General features: G+C 42.8%; 1 long non-coding RNA gene across 1 annotated transcript; it reads left to right on the forward strand.

The window, feature by feature from the left end:
* Positions 1-414: 414 nt before the first annotated feature.
* Positions 415-3,356, forward strand: LOC111856905 (uncharacterized). Its single transcript, XR_002841258.2, has 2 exons — positions 415-2,129; positions 2,382-3,356. It is a non-coding gene; the product is annotated as an uncharacterized lncRNA (long non-coding RNA).
* Positions 3,357-6,117: the final 2,761 nt, after the last annotated feature.

Raw genomic sequence — 6,117 nt, forward strand, 5'->3', positions numbered from 1 at the left:
GCTTAATTACATGGGTCTGAAACTGAGTGATTTATATCCATTGGAATCGCATAGTAATATTATTTTCTGAGCAGTTATTTGGGTTAAAGACAGAAATCCAGCTTTAAATCTGGCTTTTAAAATGCAATTCGTATTTTTCCCGAGTCATAAATCATTTCCCTATAGCAGCCAAACTATTCCAGAAGTTGTTTAGGGTGCATTAAGTATTTTCTGTTTTTATGTCATTTGTTTTACTTAAATGATTATCGCCATTATGATTGCATGCATATCTCCATGTAAAAACACAAGTATGCATGTATATAAACATTACTTTGAAAGTTAAATTAAGTGTGATATTTAAGTGACAGTTATGATGATGTCACTCGGGTAATTAAGAGAAACTTGAAGCAGATGTGTCACTGGGATGGAGTTCTGTGTTTTTTTGGCACTGCCTAAATCATGTTGTTGCATAAAGTATTCATAAAATCCCCAGTGCTGTTGAAGCACTTTGGGCCCCTAAGCAATCAGCTGCAGTATTTGACATGTGATTTTGCATTTATTTTGCTTGGCTGAGGTTGTGTCTGTAGAAATGTACAATTTTTGCCCCTTTAAACAGTCGGAAATTCGCCACAGATCAACCCATTGCCCTCATTGTGGGAGGTAGAAAGAGGCAAACTATGATATTTTGAAATATGGAGATATACGGGAGACAGCCTAATGCCCAGGCCGTTGTCGCGAAGGCCTGCTTTTGCAGCAAGCTGGAATTGTTTGCACAGTGAAAGCTGAGCCCATACTCCTTCTTACACTTAAACATGCTGTTAAGAGAGAAACTTGGACTATTTCAGGATGATGTATGAAGCTGGCAAAGATGCTTAGATGGGAGCCGAAATAGGAAACTTGCTGTGCCAAACATGGTGGATTCAAGCATGGAAAATGCGATTGGCCACCAAAGAGTCAAAACTGAACGCAAAGGTGCAACACATACAGAGGCAGTGGAGTTTGAGGTCTTTGAGGAAGACGCAGCTCAGAATTCGAGGGAATAAAAGGCGGTCGGTCACTGGATCATAACTGTGGGGATTTACACAAAATACCAGACCGCAGTGGTCATCCGGTACTACACGCCAACAAGAGAGGCCAAACCAGAAACTGGGTATGCTTTTTCAAGAAGACCAAAAACACAACAAAATAAGGATGTCATTCTGCTGACAGATGACATCAATGCAAAGAAAGGCCAAGAAAACACAGGAAGAAGAAGAAATCGTGGAGAGGCATGGCCTGAGAGAAATGGCTGAAAGCAGCGAGCCCAACATGACTTCCTGTGCCTTGGACAGATCGATCATTTCTTTCAACACAAGAGAACATACAATACCATTTGGTATCTTTAGGTGATAAAAACAGAAATCTGATTGTCCCAAAGGTATATACTTTGGTACGAATGGTGCAGTATGTCTCTACCAATATTGTGGGAGTACTGTGTGTGTTTAGGGGTGGCGGGTCAGGGTTGTTTGGTCACTGGCAATGCTGAAACCAAACATATATCCATGGATTAACCACATCTATATTATCCGTAAGTCCAGGAGATCTCTTCTGGATGTATGGGTAAATCTCAGAACAAACCATCACCTATACTGATAGGCAAGCTTAGGCTCGAATTTAGGAGTTTAATAGCAGACACTAACAGGACCTGCACTGGATACAGCGTTAACCCATGCAAGACTGTAAGACAAATGCAATACTGTAAAGGAACAACGTAAGCTGTACGAGGGCAGCGAAGACAAGCCCGCGAGCTGCATGCAGTGGCAAACAGGTTAGTACTGTAAGAGGGAGCATTACGAAAGACAAACAAAAGAACAAAGGCAACTCTGCTGAGCAAGCAGAACCTACTCAATATGACGGAGTTGTATATCATCACCTGTCAGTTAGCCAACAAACATTCACCAGCAGATACACCAATCAAAGGCAAGACTGGCAACACAGGAGGAGCGGACCGGGCAGGTGGGGTCGAACATTTCCGGGACTACCAAACGGGCCAGGACCAGCAGATCCGGTGGACGTAACCAGTAACACAACCCTTCCAAGTAGACCAAGTAACCTGGAGACAACAAGGAACATCAGAGGAGCAGGTCCGGCTGGGAAACCTCCTGAAGCAGGTAAGGCAAATTTGTGAACTTCAACAGAGGTGCTGTATGAATTGTGGGGGTAAATTTTGGAGGAAGAAATTTCTCCAGTGGAAGTTTGATGAAACCCACCCAAGAAAGGGAACCTGATGGGGTGTCACAAATATAAGGGTATTATGCTGCTGCTCAGTTTCTGGGAAGGTTCTGAGCAGGATAATCCTGAGCAGACATCAGAGAAACCAGCAGGCATTTATTGGCCAAATAACTGCCCTCTCCATTATACAGGAAGAGACACTCTTCATTGTCCCTGACCTTCTTGAGTTCCGGAAGGTTTCCGACAGCCTTGACCACAGCACTCTTTGGGTCTTTATGGCATATCAGAAGAGCTCATGTCTTCCTCATACAGAAGACTTACCAACACTCATCTGTTAGAGTAGTGCAAAAAATGTCTTGCCAACACTTTCTGTAGAAACTGGAATCTGAACCGGTGCCCCTAGTTTTCCTGCTGGCCCCAGAGAAAATAAAACCTGGGGAACTGAGTGGAATTGGATGAAATGGACTTTTATTGATGGCAGTTCTACCAGCACACACATAGACTCAGATACAATTCACAACATCACGGCTAGTAGCAATATTAGCTAAGACATGTACAACATATACCACATATATACAACTGCAGTGACGACTGTATCAGATTGGGAGGAGCTGAGCTGAAGGAAATGGAAACCGTTCACATATCTTGGCAGTGTCATCGGAAAGGAAGGAGGACCAGATGCAGGCATCCTTGGAAAGGACAGGGAAAGCAAGGTCCATCTGGAACTCCAAGGAGACATGCCAACACACAAGGCTTTGAGTTCATGAATGTAAAGTCCATACTTCTCTACACATCAGAGTCGAGAAGAACAAAAAGTGCATCTTATAATGTAGGTACCTGAGGACCTTTAACATACATAGGCCAAACACCATCCGTAATGATGATCTACAGAAGAAATCAGGTGAGAAGGAAATAAATGCCCAGATCAGGAGAAGGGAATAGAGTTGCTTGGGAAATGTAACCAGATAGACAAAAATGCAGTTTTCATGGGAAGAATTATGGAAGGCCTCAAAACCTACACTGTAAAAAAAAATTTAATTTTACAGAAAATTACTGTAAATTTTACAGTTACTTTTTACAGTAGTTTCTCTTTTTTGAAAGCTGTCTGCAAAGCTCTGTAAAATTACAGAAATTATTCCTGAATTAATAAACCAACCTTTATTTTACGCATAACGCAAGTAATGAAAAATTACACGTATTTCACATTTTTAAAAGGAAAAATACTGTTTAATTTATACTGTATGTTTCCCACTTTCTCAAATTACGTACAAATTTATATAAAATCACAACATTTAACTGTAATTTAAAAAGTAATTCATAATTTAAAGATTTATGGCCATACTAAAAATGTAGCATTTTTCTTTGTAATTTTGAGGTAAATCATATTAGTTTTACATTACTTTGACATTTAACTCCTAAGTCCAATGTTTTTTTAAATTACTTTTAAAAAGATTATCCAGAATGGAATTGCACAGGTGAGGCAGCAGCAGCCCCTCACGTTTATGTACATCATCAGCTCCATGTCTTCCAAAAGCATGGATTAGTAAATATAGAGGACTGATATACTCAGCTAAAGTAGGGAAGCATTGTAGGTGACCTGTACTACAGGAGAGTAAGGGATTAAGAAGAGAGGTAGATAGAAAACTTACTGAAGGAATTCTGTGTTGTGGCCTATGCTGAGAATTAACCCAGACTGTAAGGCCATGTCCTTTGCACATCACGTCCCATATGTTGAGCCGTTTTCCTTCTTAGATTTTTTGTTTTTTTCTGCCTCTTTTGACCCCTGAGTCCCCTGAAGACATGCCCCTGCAGGGCTGACGGGAAATAAACCTCCGACAGATTAATCTCACCTGAGTGCTTCCAGACACCGTGACTCATGGAGCTCACAGCTCCCTCTGCACCTGTCTGTACTCGCACACTCACCCGGCCGGCACAGCCTGACAGCTCTTGTGCAGACAAGTTAAACTGAATAAATAAAATCACAGCAGACTTTACAAAATCTGAACTGTATGTTTTAACCCTATTGACACATGTATTGATTGCTGATTTTTTTTGCCATCCATCTTCTAACCAATCAATCTGATCAGGGTTACGGGGGGCCTGGAGCCTTTGACAGGCTGGGGTACACGCTGGACAGGGCACACCCAGGACGGGGTACATGCTGGACGGGGTACACCCAGGATGGGGTACATGCTGGACGGGGTACACCCAGGACGGGGTACACCCAGGATGGGGTATACCCTGCATGGGGTATACCCTGGATGGGGCACCTCCAGGATGGGGTATACCCTGGATGGGGTACATGCTGGACAGGGTACACCCAGGATGGGGTATACCCTGGATGGGGTACACACTGGACAGGGCGCACTCAGTATGTGCCATACCTTGGATGGGGTACACCCAGGATGGCATATACCCTGAATGGGATGCCAGTCTTTTGGAGGGCACACACACTCACAGTACAGCCAATTTCATGAGGCTGATCAGCCTAACTCGAATGACATGGGGAGAAAATGCAAACTTCACGCACACAGTGTTAAGGTCAGATTCAAACCCACACCCCTGGAGGTATGAGCCACCGTGCCACCTTACAACCTTCTTGTTATAATGAATGATGAAAGAGGTAATTATATCTAACAGTATTTTTTTTGGTCAAGTAAGACTTTATATTATTGGCAATGACAATGGGTAGTGGTGGCTTAATGGTTAGGGAAGCATATGTGTAATTACAAGATTGCTGGTTTGAATCCACCCTGATAAGGTACCACTGAGGAAACCTGCACAAGGTACCACCCCACAAGCACCGCTCTCTAGGTACTAAATTAACTACCACCTGCTATGTTGTGATGTCACATATGGGTTAAATGCAGAGAACACATTTTATTGTGGTGTGTCGACAATGACCACTGATCACCAAACGTGTCAGTTTGTTTAGTTAGAAACTTGTGTATGTCCTGGTAATAGTTCTGGTCCTGGCATGCTGCTTGTGTCTTTCCGGCAAACAGAAAGGGCAGATGCTCTTTGTAAGGTTAATGCAGTGGTACGGTGGAACATGAACTTAATTCGTTCCGGAAAGCTGGTTGAGTTGCGTTTTTGTCGAGGTCCAAGTTGAATGTCCCCCTATGAAATAATGTAAATGAATTTAATCTGTTCCAGACCTGCAAATGATTGTCTGTCTAAACTTATCTACCTACGTAACTAAAGATAAAAAGCATTAACAATCAATATAAAGCTAATACACACATGAATAAGCAATAAACATGAAATAAATGACAATCCCATACTCTGAAGCAAGAGCAGACACACGTGCACCACCTTCAAGTCTCGCTATAACTTCCTTCTACAGTAACTCTCACTATTTGCCTCTTCGGTTTGCTGCTATCACTGCTCACTTTCTTAGGGGCCATGCTTACTGTATCACTAAATGTACTGTAGATAAAGCACAAAAAAATTCACACCAAACACAGGAACACAGCTTTCACACGAGCGATTCATAGGCATCAGCATCCCAATAGGTCCGTCTGCCTTTGTGTCAGCCCATCAGAGATGTGCTTTGTTCTGTACCAGCTGCTTAAGCCCAGACTCTATAGTACCATGGGCCTTATGGTCCCTCTGGCCTGTATGTGTGCAGTTTGCAAGTTCCTCTCATTTCCATGGCCGTTGAGGTGCCTCTGCCTTGTGCGTGTGTACTTTGCGTGTTCCTCTCCTTACCATGGCCTTTATAGTACCTCTGTCCTGTGCATGTGCACCTGGCACGTTCCTTTTATGAAGTATAGGTTTCCGTTTTCCTCCCACAGTCCACAGATTAGCAAATAGGTTAAATGGCCTGTGTCCCACATCCCATCCAGTCTTATACCTTATGCTACCTTATGCATCACCTGTAGCTTACCAAGTAACACATGGAGCTCTTCACCCATAGGGCAAGTG

The sequence above is a fragment of the Paramormyrops kingsleyae genome, chromosome 24, assembly GCF_048594095.1.
Source record: "Paramormyrops kingsleyae isolate MSU_618 chromosome 24, PKINGS_0.4, whole genome shotgun sequence".
NCBI lineage: Eukaryota > Metazoa > Chordata > Actinopteri > Osteoglossiformes > Mormyridae > Paramormyrops > Paramormyrops kingsleyae.